Raw genomic sequence first — 18,350 nt, 5'->3', positions numbered from 1 at the left:
TGTGGTGGGCAGTGGTGTCTCTCAAAGACTGCACAGGAGATTTGAGACAAGGGTGATGGACACAAGGCTCACAACATCATTGTAGTTTCAGTCCTTATTTTGCGCTGTACGCTCAGGGAGAATTCTGCTGGGTTTGAGCATTTAATTCCACAGCTTGTGTTGATCATCTGTTAAATTCAGTAACATTTCTCCCTTATCTTTCTCTGCTTTGGCCAGCTGCTGAGAAAGGGCCTTGGCCTTGCCATTGGTTTACCTTCACTGCGAGAATCTGTGAGTTGACCAGAATTTTTGTTTATGTTTCACATTCATGATGATGTAGAAGCCTGCAGTTCAGTGTACCCATTGCTTCTTGGGTTATTTGACCTTGGAGCTCAGCTTGTAATCATGTATAACATCTTGGATCTCTATAGTTATGATAACTCTTGGGGCATATGTAAGTCCTGGACTCCCTTTCATGGTGTTGATAGTTATCTCATGACTGAGTGCTGACTACAGCTCAGTAGCCAGGAGGTCAGGGTTCATACTTGCTTTTCTCATTGGGACGTGAATGTCTTGGGCCACTTCTTTATGTATTATGTCATGTAAGGAGTGGAATGGAACCTACCCTTCAGACACATGTGGGGAGAGGGCTGAACGATTCACTTACATAAAGTGCAGAGGGAGATCAGATATTTTTGAGAACCAAGACTTGAGTTGTGCACGTGGAAAAACATGTTCTGGGGAAATGCACACACACACACACACACACAAATGCTTTCAAACACATTCATGACCACTCATATAGATCTCACAACACTGATGCACACAAACCTAACACCATCTACATGGCAAAGCTATTTCCAGGGCCTGCCATATGTAGCCATAGATGTCCCTGGCCCATCAGTTTCTTTCTCCACACCCCCAGTCCTTTTTCCACCAAGAAACTGGAATCAGGTTGGATCACCAGAAGAAAGCAGGCAGGAAGTTCCCTCTCCCATCCCTTCGATCGTTCCTCAGCAGTGGAGGGATTCTAGAATATGTAGGGTTTTCACTTGCTCTTGAGGTCATCTGCAATCAGAGAAAGGAAGTCACTGTGGGACAGCCGTGTTTGCACAAGTCTTTCCTCTTGCTGACCTTGGGAAGCCTGAAGGGACATAGTGTGTGAGGCAACTGCCCTCAAATAAAGCACAGATGGCACTTGTGTGCCTGCAAGATACAAGCTTTCCACATGTCCATTTAGGTTGGCAATTCTTTTTTTTTTTTTTTTGACAGGCAGAGTGGACAGTGAGAGAGAGAGACAGAGAAAGGTCTTCCTTTGCTGTTGGTTCACCCTCCAATGGCCGCTGCGGCCGGTGTGCCATGCTGATCCAATGGCAGGAACCAGGTCTTATCCTGGTCTCTCATGGGGTGCAGGGCCCAAGCACTTGGGCCATCCTCCACTGCACTCCCGGGCCACAGCAGAGAGCTGGCCTGGAAGAGGGGCAACCGGGACAGAATCCGGCGCTCCGACGGGGACTAGAACCCAGTGTGCCGGTGCCGCAGATGCAGGATTAGCCTATTGAGCCGCGGCACCGGCCTAGGTTGGCAATTCTAACATTGATTTGTAAGAACAAAAAGCTGGGGGCTGGCATTGTAGGGCAGTGGGTTAAGCCACCCCATTTGATGCTAGCATCTTGTATCAGCATACCCGGCTGATTTTCCTATTAATGTGCCTGGGAAGGCACTGGAAGATGGCCCACGTACTTAAGTCCCTGCTACCCACATGGGAGACCCAGGTGAATTTCCTGGCTTCTGGCTTCATCCTGGCCTGGCCCTGCCTATAATGGCCATGTGCGAAGTGAACCAAAGGATTTAAGATCTCTCTCTCTCTCTGTCTTTCCCTCTTGCTTTCTGTTACTTTGCCTTTCAAGTAAACACTTGACGGGCTTCATCATCTGCCCAAAGTAGATGCTTCACTCGCAGGACCTTTGAGTCATTGGAGACTGAATCCATTAAGCTGAGTTCATATTGGAGAAGGTGTAGTTACACCTGCGGGTGTTCTTTGAAGATGAAAAGGCAGGACCAAGACGGGAGACAGCCAGGAGATGGTGGGGGAAGAAATTCAAGCACTGCTGTAGCTATCCAGGAAGCCCTGGGTTCCAGGAAACCAGAGGAAGCTGAGAACGGGCAAGGAAAGGTTGTCCCTGGTGGATTTCTGAGGGAGTCTGCCTTGCCTACACCTGGTTTCTGACACCCAACCCTCAGACATGAGACAGCATTTCCAGCTTTTCAAACCAACCAACCAACCTGGTCCTTAGTTATGGCCACCCTAAAAACCAGTACAGGCACCTTCAATCAAGAGAACTACATTCTGTGGTTCACATGAAGAAGTTTCCAAGGTAGACCAAAGTGTGAGCCCTATCACACACTGTACTTATTTAAATATTGCATGTCATACAGAATATGCTACTAAGTCATTAAGGGATTGCACTAGCGTTCAATAAAGGAAGATTGCTTGGAAAATTCCCCAGCAAGTATGGAAGCCAAATAACATACTGTCCAAAACAAATGGATCCCTAGTAGACTCTGTAGTAAATTTAAATTATTGTGAACAAAACAAAACGAAAACATCATTTGTGGGTTGCATTGAAGCAGTGCTGAGAAGGAAAATGGTGCCACTAATGAAATATATTAGAAAATGAAGGTGCCCTATGATAATAAGGGATTCTTTTGGCCTGGGAAACCAGAGGATCAAAGGGCAATTAATGTAAATTAGATGTTAAAAAATGGCAGTTTTTCTCAGAAATCAATGTAATAGAAAATAGGAACTCAACAGCAAAAACCAAAAAGTCAAAAATCGTTTCTTTGAAAAGCTCAGTAAGATTGTGAAACCTCTCCCTGTCCAAGCTCAAAAAAGAAGAAACAGTGTACTGCTACATCCTTACCATGGGTGGCGTGGACAGTAAATGGAAAATAAAGGAGTGCTTTGCATACTGTGTGCTCACAAAGCAGACAGATCCCATGAAACAGACTGATTCCTTTAGAGTCAGAAACCACTTCCGCTAGCCAAGCTGAGATCTAACCAAGCTGAAGAGGCCTTTGTAACTAGGAAAGACATGAACGCATAAGTTTGCAACAAAAGGTATCAGGCCTAGATGGATCCATTGGCCAATTCCAGCCAATTCTTACCAAGAAAAACATTGTCCCCAAACAAGCAAGGGGGAAGCTGTATATACCTGGGAAAGTTGCACAGACCCTCACACCTCATCCCCACCCCCACCCCTGTGCCTAAGTTCCCTGTGTGAGATGTGGAAATATTGATATGTTCTGTTCGTGGTTTTGAGCTCCAGGGATTAAAAACAAGTGAAAACTTTCCAAGTTGTCGCTTCACTATTGAATTTGTTCAGTCTTCAAATGCCTGGAAGAATAAGTGAGTCATGTGGGGGTGACTGAATACAGGGAGGATTCTAGGATGACTACCGAAGAGGGGAGAGTGAAAGTCACTCTTCCTCCTTCCATGGGTAGAAAGCTTTCTACCTCCTGGAGAATCTCTGTGATTGCCCAAGGATTAGCCCTGAGTTATGGCAGATTAGCAGTTGTTCCGTGTGATTTGTAGTTGAGCAAGTTGAAGTTTACAGATTGACCGTTGCTTGTCCAGAGCCCCAAAACTGACAAGTGATGGATCAGGGGCAGGATCACTGTTGTGTCCCTAGTGGACAGAGAACCCTGAACACCCGAGATGTCTTCTTCCTGCCCCCAAGAACCCTGGACTAGGAGCTCCTCTACTCTCTCAAATCCTCCAGCACCAGGGTTTCCTAGGGAACACCCACGTTCTGGAAGAAGTGTCAGAGACAAGAGAAATTGTGAGCCAGATGTCTCCTCTGGGTTTCTAATCCTGACCTAAAGTGGGACACTTCCCTCCAGGACTTCCTCTCTGAGGGTCTGGAGAAGCCCATATTGAGCCCTTCGTGGTCTGGCATCTTCACACTGTCCCCTGTCTCCCAGCCTTCCCCATAATCAGATGACCACCCCATGGCCCAGTGGTCAGGGCATCCCCCCGCAAGTGCCATGTTAGGGTGAGCCATGAATTCTCTTCCCTTGCCATGGCCTTGCCCACATGCACACTTAACAGAAATTCACCTGAAATGGTGCCATGTGGGCGGGGCCTCAGGGACCTTCCTTTCTGTGATTCCCTGTGGTTTGCCTGTGGTTTGTCCTCTCCAACAGGTTGACATTGACACCCATCACTGTGGTGGTGTAGGATGGGGCTTTCAGCAGTGATTAGAGTTGAAGGGGATTCCTGTGGTTGTCTCAGGACTGAACTGGTCAGGACCTGGGTGGGTCATCAGGAAGCAAGCTCAGCCCTCCCACTGTCTCTCTTCTGCATGGTCCTGCTCTTCCACTTGTGCACCATGGTAGGATACAACCTGGGACGCTTACCAGATATGAGCACCTGATCTCCAGACTCCCACCATTGACAACCCTGAGCTCAAGGATCTTCTTTCCTTTATAATTTACCCTGTGTCTGGTGTGGTTTAATTTCTCAGAAAACTAGGAATTCCTGCTCAGAAAGTAGCTGAGCAGCCTCAAATTTCTATCTGAGAAAGGGCAGTGTCTGTGTCAGCTCTGGTGTGCCCATGACCTTCCTCACCAAAACTCAGTCCTTAGGAAGCCCTCACCTCTCTCTAGAGCCTGCAGGGACAGAAGACACATTCCCTCTCCTGTCAGAGAGGTCGACCCATTGTCAAACCTTCTGCATTCAAACCCATTTCTCCCTGCAGACCACCAAGTAGGTCCCCTCTCTTCTGTCTTCAGATGTCCATCTCGTTGACCCAGCCACACAGTCCCTCCTCCCCACTTCCCTGACAGTCCCCAAACAGCAGGGTTCATGTGTTCACCCACCCCGTGGAAATCCCAGCCTGACATCCCAGTTTCTTTTCTCATGTGAAAAAATATCTCTGGATTACCACTGTTCTTATAGTCTTGGTCTCAGATGGTGACCTCTGAAGAGATGGGCATGAAAGTTCCCTCTTGAGTGATGTCTGTTTTGTGTTTGGTCTCAATTTCTCCTGACCTGACGAAAGTAGTGTGGTTTCTTCCCTCTCATCTATTCTCTCAATAGCTGTGAGCAAACTTGACATTAGGAATAATGTGTATTTTAAAATATAGGAAATATTTACAACAGCAAATAAATAGAAGCCCTGAAAGTAGAAAGTGAGTAATACTAACCTCCAGATTTATAGATCTGTAGACAGGTTGGAGTAGGGGAAGTGAAAGTCCCTGAGGAAAGTGTATCATGCAGGACGTGCTGGCCCCCTGGAAGAAACAGCCCCGTGGAGGTCTCTGTGACTTACCTGCTGAGCAGCAGTTGTGATTCCCCATCTCAGACCACTCTGGCCGTGAAGATGTGGACAGCACAACTGCGTTCAACTGTGAGCCTCTCAGCTCATAGAGTGACAGTTGGAACGGAAGGCTGATGTCACTCAGCACATTACCGTGGTGACAGGACACCATATAGTTTTCAGAGTGAGGCCATGCCCCACTGTACGTGATGCTGGGCTGCTGTCTACACAGCTATACTTTTCTATGTCCAAGTGTGTCATTGGACAGTCCCAAAATTTGTTTCTAAACCTGAATCCAAGACCCACACACTGCCATTCTCTGCTTGTGACAGTAAGTTGAATGAATAAAAAGGACCTGTTTTCAATCATGGCATTTTCAGCATGAGGCTGGCATAGCAAACATGTTGAGAGTAGAAGGGGTTCATTCCATGCTTGATTTGAGATCCCATTATTATCCCGTGACATATCTAGATCAAGCAGTTTATATTTGTTCTAAATTAAATTAAAAATTGATTTATTAGGAATTTCACTTTAAAATCTCCCTCACTCTTAATCAAATTCTTCATATGATCATTGCTTTAACAAAATACCCAGGGTTGCATAAATTGTAAAAAAGAAAGAAAAAAAGGAAAAAGGCTTCATGAGAGCAGGCATTTGGGCAGCAGTTAAGGTGTCCCTTGGTTTGCCCACATTCCATATCAGGGCCTAAGTAAAGTCTGGGTCCAACCCTGAGACCACCTTGCTGCTACTGTGCAGCCTGGGAGGCAGACAATGGCTGCTTGAGTAGCTGGATTCCTGCCACCCACACGGGAGACCTGCATTCACTTCCCAACTCGTGACTTTGGTGTTGTATATTCATCTTCATTTGTTGGGATAATACTTTTAATTTCTGACAGGCTCTGGTGTTGAATTTTTAAATAAAAATAAGTATTGCTGGGATGGCACTGTGTCACAGTGGGTAAAGCCACCACCTTGCAGTGCTGGCATCTGGTATGGGCACTGGTTCAAGTCCTGGCTTCTCCACTTCTGATCCAGCTCTCTGCCGTGGCCTGGGAAAGCAGTGGAAAATGGTCCAAGTCCTGCATGGGTCTCAGAAGAGGCTCCTGGCTCCTGTTCAGATCAGCTCAGCACTGGCCGTTGTGGCCATTTTGCGAGTGAAACAGGATGGAAGACCTCTCTGTAACTTTGCTTTTCAAATAAATAAATCAGTAAATCTTAAAAAAAAAAATTCCTGCTTGGTCTCAAGGTGTTTGTGAATATTCCACACACCCTTGTATTGTGAATTGCCAGTTGAATGTGCATTTTGGTCTGGGAACATGCTCTGTAGGATTTATGATAGTTAATATTGCACAGATTGTTGCTTGGACACTGAATGTGTTAAGTGCACCAGTGTTTGGCATGGTGCTGTTGAGGAATGCACTATTCTAGACGTATTTCTTAGATGCAGGTGATTGATGATGCTTCAGTTCAACCCTGAACTCACAGGCGCCCTGGGTTGATTGGGCACGAGGCTGTAACCAGCTCCTGGCTTGTGCATTGTCAATTGACATCCCCAGACCCTCCAGGAGTTGGACTATTCCTCTTTGCCCAACAGTGGAGGTTCTGGACTGGACCCAGTGCTTATGCACCCACCTGGCTATTAGGCCCACGCTCTGCCTTGGATCTAGTGAGGTGAGTCTCATGTGTTGTGTTGCCCAGAATGGTGGTACAACCACACTTGAATCCTGTCACTATGCAGATAAAGGAACAATTTTCCCGGTTTTTTAGACAGCTTTTTGTCCAGTTATGTACTTGTCTTTATCTAATTGTAAGAGGACATGGCCAAGTATTTTCCAAGAGGGTTATTTTTGTTATAGACAACAGAAAGGTCTGAGCTTCTCAATGATGAACGAAGAGACACCTGGAAACCTTGCTGGGCTAAGATCAGAGGTGACCTGGGCTGATACAGGCCCTTGTTCTTACCTAGGACTTTGGGGAGGCCTGTGGCATGTGGCTTAGGAGTATAACTAAAAGAGGTAGTCAGTTGGTCTTTTTTTTTTTTTTTTTTTTTTTTTTTTGGGCTCCGTAACTATACCATCTCCCTCTGCTTCAAATGTGTCTCCTGGGCTCTTCATCTTGGTTCTCAGGGGGTCCTGGTCCCAGTTGGTCTTTTAAGTAACCTGTTCCCTGCCTTTAGGACAAAATAATTTTGGCCTGCCTCGGCTCTCTTATAAGGCCTGTGGCCTTAGCCTGGCTATATGAATTCCCCATCATCCACACTGTTGTCCTACCTGGCATGGCTCTCCTATAGCCTGGTTTCATGTTACCGCATGCTTTTATGTACTGCCTGTCTCCAGAGGAACCTGACAGTGCATAGTAATGGAAAGTTCTCAGGGGATAGCCCCAGCTCCAGCCCCTCCTCTGCTCTCAAGTTGGAGCCTTGGTGGTTTATTGAAGAGATTTATTGAAGAGATGGTTGCATACCCTTGGGAAGAGAGGCAGTATCACCACTTGGAGTGAGGTCCTTTTAGTCAGGGATGGATCAATGGCATGGGAATGTGTCTAGTGAGTGGTGTCTGCCTTGGGAATCTGGGGCTGGCAATGAAGGGACTCTCTGGGTGTTTATGCCCCATGCACTTGCCTGTAGGGGAGTAGAGGTCCCAATGGCCCTTGACCAGGGAGATGGATTTTGTGTGTTTCCATGGATTATGTGTATATTGGAGGGTCTCCCTGGGTGTTTATGACCTCAAATTTGCCAGTAGGAGTACAGAGGGACCAGTGACCCCTGGAGAAATGGACTGTGTGTGTGTATGTGTGTGTGTCTGTGTGTGTGTGTAGATAAGGCATGTTTCTAAGTATTTGGTGAATATTTATTCATATATTTAATACTTTCTTGATAGCAACTAATGATTTTGGGAGCCATGTATTTATTTCTGTATTACTTATTTGTTTTGGTAACTTTTTGTTCCAGAACATTTTTTAATCTACAAAAGAAAATTTGTGAAGTAGTACAAAGAGTTTATGTATACCCAATACCCGGATTTCTCTTTTATTAACATCTCATATTAGCATTGTATGTTTTTGCAATTAATGAACCACATCCAGCTTCCCCTGTTTGTTTTCCAAATTCCTTCTATCCTCCCCACCCCTCCCAGTCTTTAGTAATCAACATTCTGTGTTCACATTGAATTTTATTTTGCTTCCACAGATGAGGGAGAACATATGGTATTTGTCTTTCTGGCTTATTTCACTCAGCGTGATGTCCTCCATTTGCATCTATTTTGCTAAAAATGATAAGATCCCATTCTTTTAATGGCTGGATAGTGTTCCATTGTGTGTATATACCACTTCTTTTATATCCACTCACTTTTGGGGTCCTATCCAAGAAAACATAGCCTACTTCAACATCTTGAAGTACTTGCCCTTGGTTTTCTAGTAGCTATTTTATACTTTCATGTCTAACATTTAGATCTTTGATCCTTCTTGAGTTGATTTATGTATTTTGAGAGATAGGATTCCAATTTTTTAAAAGATTTATTTATTTATTTTAAAGGTGGAGTTACAGAAAGGCAGAAGCAGAAGCAGAAGCAGAAGCAGAAGCAGAAGCAGAGGCAGAGAGAGAGAGAGAGAGAGAGAGAGAGGTCTTCCATCCACGGGTTCATTCCCCAGATTGCTGCAATGGCCAGAGCTGTGTCGATCTGAAGCTAAGAGCCAGGAGCTTCCTCCAAGTCTTCCCACATGGGTGCAGGGGCCCAAGGACTTGAGCCATCTTCTACTGCTTTTCCAGACCATAGCAGAGAGCTGGTTCAGAAGTGGAGCATCCAGGACTTGAACCCGTGCCCATATGGAATGCTGGCAGTGCCGGCGACGGCTTTACCCTCTACGCCACAGCGCTGGCCCCAGGACTCTAATTTCATTCTTCTATGTATGTACCAAGTTTTGCCAGCACCATTATTGAAAAGGCTGTCCTTTCCCCATATTCTTTGTGCCTTTGTCAAAGATCAGTGGGCTGTTTTCACATGTCTTAATTTCTGAGTTCTCTATTGCACTTCATTGATTTGTGTGTTGGCTATTGTGCCAGTTCTGTGGTGTTTTAGGTCCTGCACCTTTGCAGTTTGCTTTGAAATCAGCTTTTGGGACACCATCAGCTTTTTGTTTGGTTTTGCTCAGAGTTGCTTGGCTCTTCTGGGTCTTTTGTGATTCCAAATGGATTTTTTGGTTGTTTCTTCTAATTGTGTAAAGAATGTCATTGGTGTTTTGATTTGCGTTGCATTGAATCTGTAGGATTATTTAGGTAGTACAGACATTTTAATTACATTAGTTATTACAGTCCATGGGCATGCAGTTTGTTTCCACTTTTTTTGTGTCCTTGGTGATCTCTTCTGTCATTGTTCTATATTTTTATTGTAGAGATCTTTAACTTATTTGGTTAAATTTCTTTCTAAATATGAATGGAAAATTAGCAGGCAGTATACTAGCCAAGTTCAATGAAGAGAGTACACCTGACAGACCAGGTGCTGATCTAAAGAAAGAATTGAGAACCTAGTCTGCATTAAGAATGGATTTTTACAGGAATTCAGTATGGCCAGGTGTCATATTGCTTGTAAGAAAGCCTTAAAATGCAGAGTGAGGGACTGTCATTGTGGCACAGCGTGTTAAGCCACCAGTTGTTAAGCCACTGCCTGTGTGCCAGCATCCCATACGGGTGCCATTCAAGTCCTGTCTGCTCTGTTTCCAAATCAGCTGCCCACTAATATGCCTGGGAAAGGAGCAGAAGAAGGCTCAAGCCCTTGATCCTCTGTTCCCACGTGGAAGACTCAGATGGACTTCCAGGCTCTTGGCTTTAGCCTGGCCATTGCAGTCATTTGGGGAGTGAGCCAGTAGATGGAAGATCTCTTGCTCTCTCTCTCTCTTTCAATCTCTATCTATTATCTATCTATCTCTATTTCTATATCTCTATCTTTATCTCTATTTCTCTCTCCATCTCTCTTTGTAACTCTGCCCTTCAAATAATCTTTTAAAAAAAATCCTGATATGGAGGCAAAGTTCTCAGGGGAGAGGCCCAGCTTAACCCATTTTTAGTATTTGAGAAAGCTCTTACTGGTTTCCATTATGGCTGTACCAGTTTATGTTCCCATTAACTGTTCACCATAGTCATATTAAAAAGGCATGGTGATATGTAATAGAAGTTTTTATTTACATTTCCTGGGAGGATTAGTGATGTTGAGTGTATTTCCATGTACCTTTTGTACTTGTATATGTACTCTTTGAGATATGTATGTGGCTGTCTTTGCTCCATTTATTAAGGAATTACATGGTGTCTTGTAATACAGCTGTTGGAGGTCCTTGAATGTTTTGAGTGTTAACCCCTTATAAGATGAGTGATTTGCACTTGTTGTCTCCTGTTCTGTAGGTCATCTCCTCACTCTGTTGGTTGTTTCTTGTGCTGTCAAGAAGCTTTGTGGTTGGAGGTAATCACATTGGTGTATTTTCATTTTTGTTCTCTCTGGTTTTAGGGCCAAATCCAACAAACATCCCAGTGAACATCAACATCATGAATTCAAAAAATCCTTTTTCCTATTTTTTCTTGATGGAGGTGGTTTAGGTTTAGAGTTTGAAACCTTCCTCTTGGCCAGTGCCACGGCTCACTTGGCTAGTCCTCCACCTGCGGCGCCAGCACCCATGGTTCTAGTCCAGGTTAGGGTGCCAGATTCTGTCCTGGTTGCCCCTCTTCCAGTCCAGCTCTCTGCTGTGGCCCAGGAAGGCAGTGGAGGATGGCCCAAGTGCTTGGACCCTGCACCCACATGGGAGACCAAGAGTAAGCACTTGGCTCCTGGCTTCGGACTGGCACAGCGCACCAGCTGTAGCAGCTATTTGGGGAGTGAAGCAACGGAAGGAAGACCTTTGTCTCTGTCTCTCTCGCTGTCTAACTCTGCCTGTCCAAAAAAAAAAAAAAAAAAAAGAAACCTTTCTCTTCAGTCTTAATCCATTTTGTCTTGAGTCTGTTGGGAAGCCACAAGCCCTTGATTCTGCAGCAGGAAAACCTAGAAACCATAGTCAACTTTATCAAAAGCACACTGCCCAACCTGGGCTTGGTACAGATGGAGAAGACCATCAACCAGGTGTTTGAGATGGACATCGCTAAGCAGTTACAAGCTTATGAAGTCGAGTACCACATGCTTCAAGAAGGGCTCATTGACTCCTCCCCGCTCAGTGACAACCAAGGAATGGATAAATGAGAGAAAACCAACAACAGCTTACACAAACAGAACCTTGACCTCCTTGAACAATTGCAGGTGGCAAACAGCAGGATCCAAAGCCTGGAGGCCACGGTGGAGAGCTGCTGAGCAGTGAGAGCAAGCTGAAGCAGGCCCTGTTGGCACCATCTACTGCTTTCCCAGGCCATGTCAAAGAGCTGGATCAGGAGTGCAGCATCCAGTACTTGAACCAGCAGCACTCGTATGGGATGCCAGCACTGGAGGCCAGGTCTTTAACCTGCTATACCAGGCTCCAGCCCAAATCTAAAAACATTGTTGTCATCCACTCGTAGATCTCACTGCAGTGACTATGCATCTGTTTCCTTTTGGTCATAATTTTCCTGAGCAGTTCTGCTGCCTGAGAGCAGCACTTTGTTTCCAGTTGGGCTCTCTCACTGGATGCTTCCTAATTGTACAGGTGCCAGTGAAAGGCTGCCAGGACAGATAGATCAGCCGGGGTCCCAGCACTGGTTCTGAGGGTACCCATGAGGAGTTCCCCTGCCTCCTAAGGCCATTCTGCTTTTCCACATGCTGCTGTCTTCACTTCTGGACCTGCTGATCTGAACCATCCCTAGCGTGCACGTACACACAGGAGAGTAGACCAGCACCTCCACCGCATGCCTCGGCAGCATTTCTGAGGTCACTGGTACACATTATGGAATCCATGAATTCTTCCAGCCTGTGCTTGGAGTGCTCTGGGACAGGTCATCTGTACACGCTTGCAGGGCGTCAGAGGCTGGAAGGGCTTGTATGACATTGTCCTGCATTTGTTGACAAGTCATGCATGTGTGTATGTGCAGGGGTGCTTAAGATGCAGCTGTGACCTGGCTCAGCCATTCCTTCAATGGGAGTCCATGGAGAGTGAGCACTAGAGCATCCCCAGGCTACAGGAAACCAGGAGTTCACTCACACAGTCCTGCTGTTAACTTTACATGTGTGAGGATCAGTGTTTTATTTCCAGGAAACCCAGTCTGTAGTGTGTGTGCATACATCTTTAATTCTCAGGAATTAGATTCATGACGTTATGTGAATGATAGGATTTTATTTATACATTAATTTTTTACATGGGCAAAAAAAAGTCAAGGAGTTCTTTCCCTTTGAGAATTTATTTCAAAACAGTGCATTTAATGGCAACATGGGTGAATCAGTAAGAGGGTCCTTGGCCATCGTGTATCAAACACAAGGAATCGTAGCATGCCTGCTTTCTTTGTCTGAACTTGGCAAGATTGTATTGTGCTAGCGTTGTGGGCCTAAGTGTACATGACTTTATGTGTATCTGTCTTGTAATCTTAGGAATTCAAGAGGAATAATGATCACTAATAAATGAAAAAAATTTCTGTAGTTTAACCAGATTTTTCTGAAGATTGATATAAAGTGAAAATTATTAACTAAATTCAAATGACACAAATATAAGTAGAAAAAAACACTAATTGTTTATTTTGTGACTCAAATAAACCAGAAGAAACTCAGACCTAATGATCCTGTGAATGAAATAGTGACCAACAGAGAAAGGGTAACCAGTAACTTAGAGGAAGCGTTTTGTAGACACACAATAGAAATAACTCCGTGAGCTCCAGGATTCTGACACTGCCTCTCTGTATAAAGGGACTGAATCTAGATTTGGGAACTTGGGGGCTGTTGTCCTCCATAACAGGACTTCTACTGAGTAAGAATAATCAGGTCAGACTGATTGAGAGGGGAGGTTCATGAAACAATGAACTACAGAGGCAGGAGATTAGGTGTTGTATTATTTAGCATTGCGCAGAAACAACTGAGAAAGCAGGGTGAGGCGAGACAGGCATTTCTGAATGCTGTTGCTCATTCAGAATTTCCAAAACCTAATTTTCTGTAAAAAGGATGACAACAACATATTGATGGATCATACAAGGGTACCAGAGGGAGAATCAGTAATCGAAACAAAGAAGGAACCAGGCCACACATGAACAGACTCTGATCTTGGTGTCCTTTGTGTGTGGAGCAGAGTCGCTTTCAGGATGAAGGAAAAATCACCAAGACAATGGTACCAAGCGTGAAGGGACATCATTACTAAGAATCAGGGAAACTCAGAAATGGATGGGCAGGACTCAGGGAAGAAGAAGGAAAACAGGAGAAAATAACATCAGCCTTGAAATGCAAACCACAAGAAACACAGGAACAGACTGTGCCTTAGAAGAAGCAGAAGGTGACATAAAGGGAAATACTGTTAAGAACAGGAAGTTTACTGAAGATTTCAGAACACGAGAGGGAGATACCAAAGGTGAATCCATGCATGTGTATGAATGGGATTCCTGGAAGAGGGAACCAATGCAGTGATCTAGACTAATAATTAGAATTCAGACTTCTTCTGCTATGAAATATACTCCCACACTACTTCATAGAATCCTGGGTCTGACTTTGAGTGACTGATGTCACTGATACTCTAGTAGCATCTGTGAATTAAAAGAAAATGTGTTCATGCATCTAGAGTTCAAGGATGAGCGGCACAGAAGGAAATGAAAATGAGACTCTCACCAGTCTTGTAGAGACAGAGAGTCTGGGACAGGGGAATAAAAATGTATTTAAGATACTCAAGAAGAGAAAGGATAAGTCAGGAATTTTGTGCCATTCAAGCTGACGTTAGGTGATAAATGCTTTGGCGTCCAGGTGGTCATGAGAGGTCCTGGGTGAGATGGACCTCATGGTCCCTTCCAGAGGAGGAGCAGACACGAGACAACACAACCACTAGGAAGTCATTGCTGCAGCACAGATTGAAAAGACCACGCCTGGCAGTGACTTTCAGTGGAGACCACAGCTTTCCGGTTCCTTTCCAGAGAGTGCTGGTGAGGGCACTCACTAGGTGACTGCTCCCGGACCCTTTGAACTTCTACCTTTGCTAAGCTTGTTTTCCTACACTGTGCTTTATTAGACAAAACCATATGAAACCAACTGGTGCTCGGTGATGATTTAATATCAGAGCTTGCAGAGGACTGGTGAGGAGGGCCGTGGCTGCTGTTGTGTCTCCTCCTGTGTGGTTCAAGCTTCCGATGGTGTGGGAAGCTCCAGCTCCTCTGGGTCCAAGGACTCCACACTGCAGACTTCCGAGCAGCTGAAGATGTCTGCAAGAAAGACACAGGAGCAGGGGTCAGTGGGGGGACAGGGATGCAGCAGGGGTGTGGGCAGTGGGGTGGGAGTACAGCACTCAAGGGCTCCTGATCTCAGGATCTCCCAATCTCAGCAGCAGTCAGGGTCGTGGTCACTGAGCCCATTTGCTAGGGCGAATTCCCCCAGGCATTCATGGGACAGCCTTCAGGGAGGTAACCCCTTAAACTGTGAACTTGATGCACAGGAAAGGGCAAGTCTCTCGGGCCCTGGGATTTCTCTCTCTCTCTCTCTCTCTCTCTCTCTCTCTCTCTCTCATTTACTAAATATAAATTTCCAAAGTACAACTTTAGGATTGTAGCGGCTTTTTTCCCCCATAAACTCCTTCCCACCGCAACCATCCTATCTCCCACTCCCTCTCCCATCCCACTCACATCAAGATCATTTTCAATTATCTTTATATACAGAAGATCAGTTTAGTATACACTAAGTAAAGATTTCAACATTTTGCACCCACACAGAAACACAAAGTATAGAGCACTGTTTGAGTACCAGTTATACCATTAATTCACATAGTACAACACATTAAGGACAGAGATCCTACATGAGGAGTAAGTGCACAGTTGGTCTAACAATTGACACTCTTATTTATGATGTCAGTAATCACCCAAGGCTCTTGTCATGAGCTGCCAACGCTATGGAATCCTTTTTTTTCTTTTTTTTTTTTTTTGGACAGGTAGAGTTAGACAGTGAGAGAGAGAGACAGAGAGAAAGGTCTTCCTTCCATTGGTTCACCCCCCAAATGGGTGCTATGGCCAACATGCTGCGGCCGGCTTATTGCGCCGATCCGAAGCCAGGAGCCAACTTCCTCCTGGTCTCCCATGCGGGTGCAGGGCCCAAGCACTTGGGCAATCCTCTGCTGCCCTCCCAGGCCACAGCAGAGAGCTGGACTGAAAGAGGAGCAACTGGGACAGAATCCAGTGCCCCAACCGGGACTAGAACCTGGGGTTCCAGCGCCACAGGCAGAGGATTAGCCTAGTGAGCCACGGCGCTGGCCTGGGAGCCTCTTGAGTTCACCAACTCCCATCTTGTTTAGACAAGGCCATAGTCAAAGTGGAAGTTCTCTCCTCCCTTCAGAGAAAGGTACCTCTTTCTTTGATGGCCTGTTCTTTCCGCTGGGATCTCGTTCACAGAGATCTTTCATTTAGGTCATTTTTTTTTCCCCTGAGTGGCTTGGCTTTCCATGCCTGAAATACTCTCATGGGCTCTTCAGCCAGATCCGAATGCCTTAAGGGCTGAACTGAGGCCAAAGTGCTGTTTAAAACATCTGCCATTCTGTGAGTCTGCTGTGTATCCTGCTTCCCATGTTGGATTGTTCTCTCCATTTTAGTTCTATCAGTTAGTATTAGCAGACACTAGTCTTGTTTATGTGTCCCTTTGACTCTTAATCCTATCATTATGATCAATTATGAACTGAAGCTGATCACTTTGACTAGTGAGATGGCATTGGTACATGCCACCTTGATGGGATTGAATTGGAATCCTCTGGCACATTTCTAGCTCTACCATTAGGGGTAAGTCCGATTGTGCATGTGCCAAACTGTACATCTCCTCCCTCTCTTATTCCCACTCTTATATTTAATGGGGATCACTTTTCAGTTAAATTTCAACACTTTAGAATAATTGTGTGTTAATTAAAGAGTTCAACCAATGGTACTAAATAGAACAAAAAAAATACTAAAAGGAATAAAGTAGTAAGTTGTTCCTCGACACTCAGGACAAGGGCTGATCAAGTCACTGTTTCTCATAATGTCCATTTCACTTCAATAGGTTTCCTTTTAGGTGCTCAGTTGTCACAGATCAGGGAGAATATATGATATTTGTCCCTTTGTGACTGGCTTATTTCACTCAGCATGATGTTTTCCAGATTCCTCCATTTTGTTGCAAATGACCAGATTTCATTTTTTTACTGCTGTATAGTATTCTATAGAGTACATGTCCCATAATTTCTTTATCCAGTCTACTGTTGATGGGCATTTAGGTCGATTCCATGTCTTAGCTATTGTGAATTGAGCTGCAATAAACATTGAGGTGCAGACAGCTCTTTTATTTACCAATTTAATTTCCTTTGGGTAAATTCCAAGGAGAGGATTGGCTGGGTTGTATGGGAGGGTTATATTCAGGTTTCTGAGGAATCTCCAAACTGGCTTCCATAGTGGCTTTACCAGTTTGCATTCCCACCAACAGTGGGTTAGTGTCCCTTTTTCCCCACTTATTCACCAGCATCTGTTTTTGGTAGATTTGTGTAAGTAAGCCGTTCTAACCTGGCCCTGGGATTAAAAAGCCAAGGCCTACTCCCCTGGGTCTGATGACACAGGGTGGGGCTGTGATCCTGCCCAGTCTGACCTCACCATCAGAATCTAGGATCCAACCTGTGACCCACATGTTAACTACAGACAACTTCCCCAGCTCTTCGGTTTCCTTCCCTAATCTTGCAGAACTTCTTTCTATCCTCCCTGTAGATCTGATCTCAAGCATGTAATTGGAAACTGTTATTTTGTGGCATTAAAACCATATCATGATTGCTTTAGTACCTTTCAGCATGGAACTGGGATGGAAGCCACTTCTTCTGAAAGGGTCATAAAACCAGTGTGTGTGTAAAATCAGAGCACAGACGAGAAGAACAGAGGGACTTGTGGCCCTGCTCCTGTCACTCTCCAAAGTGAGCTTTGCTTTGAATTGATGTCAAGTGTTTCTGTTAGAACTTGACAGCTAACCAGATGATTTTATATCCCCCCCAATAAAACAGTTTAAACATATTTTAAAAAGCCTCGGTCGTCACCCTCTAAGAAAAGGGGCTGAGGGCCCCCCCCTGAGGATTGGGGAAATCCCAGCAGCCCCTTGTTCTGCACTGGCCCCTAAGTAGTGTCAGGATGGGCCAGGTACCCACAGGGCTGCAAAGGTGGATCTGTGGCCTCTTCTGGTATGAAAAGGAGCCCAGAGGTGCCTCCCTCTGTCCATCCTCACCTCATTGTCTCGAGGTGGAGGAGCTCAGGGACAACACTAGTGTCCCACCACAGCTGGTGAGGCTCCCTGTTGGCATCCATGTCGGGCAGGCAGGAAAGTGCCCTCTAGAGGGAGGTGTTGAGCGGCTCTGGTGGCTCTTCCAGAAACAACACCACCCGTGGCCACACTGAAGCCATTCACATGCCAGTCGTACCAACACCCCCAGCCTTCCCTTCAGATGAAAGCAGCTCCTGGGGGCTCAGCCTGGGAGCCCTAGGAGGATGTGTCCCTGGGACCACCTCAGGGCACATCCTTCACTCACCTGCGTGGATCCTGAATACCCATTCCTCTCCACTCTCCAGGTCAGGCTCGACGGCAGCCTCTCCACCTCTGGGCTCCAGTTTGTTGGCTTCCCTGAAGTGTCACAAAGAATGTGAAGCAATGGAGTCCATGTGCCCTTACTTCCTTGACCCCCGTCTACCTGCTCCAAACTCACAATTCCTGATCTTCATCGAGGTCCTCCATGTCCTGAAGACTTTGGGGATAGTTCACATCCAGGGAACATGTGGACAGCTGGAAGGAGACAAGTATGTTTCCTGAATCAGACGTTAAGGAAAAGCCCTGTCCTGGGGGACATGGAGGCCAGAGTCAGACTTCCCTGGAGTCCTCCCTCCACTGACACTGGGACCCTGCCTGCCTGTCCCCAGCCCAGCTCCCTGTGTGGGCAGTC

General features: G+C 45.6%; 2 long non-coding RNA genes across 17 annotated transcripts in view; one reads left to right on the top strand and one right to left on the bottom strand.

The window, feature by feature from the left end:
* Positions 1 to 18,350, top strand: part of LOC108175821 (uncharacterized) — a 265,995-nt gene that overhangs the window by 212,321 nt on the left and 35,324 nt on the right. For 10 of the 16 annotated variants that reach the window (XR_011383724.1, XR_011383727.1, XR_011383722.1 and 7 more), the window contains one exon: positions 217 to 270. The exons of 5 other annotated variants lie outside the window; for them this stretch is intronic. This is a non-coding gene — a long non-coding RNA (uncharacterized lncRNA). Of the gene's footprint in view, positions 1 to 216; positions 271 to 4,073; positions 5,632 to 18,350 lie in introns of those variants that run through there. One more of the 16 variants, XR_011383737.1, reaches the window with a different exon arrangement.
* LOC138846262 (uncharacterized) lies at positions 14,479 to 18,193 on the bottom strand. Its single transcript, XR_011383740.1, has 3 exons — positions 18,117 to 18,193; positions 17,943 to 18,034; positions 14,479 to 14,631 (listed from the first exon to the last, which is right to left on the bottom strand). It is a non-coding gene; the product is annotated as an uncharacterized lncRNA (long non-coding RNA).

The sequence above is a fragment of the Oryctolagus cuniculus genome, chromosome 17 (assembly GCF_964237555.1).
Source record: "Oryctolagus cuniculus chromosome 17, mOryCun1.1, whole genome shotgun sequence".
NCBI classification, from domain to species: Eukaryota; Metazoa; Chordata; class Mammalia; order Lagomorpha; family Leporidae; genus Oryctolagus; species Oryctolagus cuniculus.
Note: the sequence above shows the minus strand (reverse complement) of the source record. Positions and strands in the feature narration are given on the sequence as shown.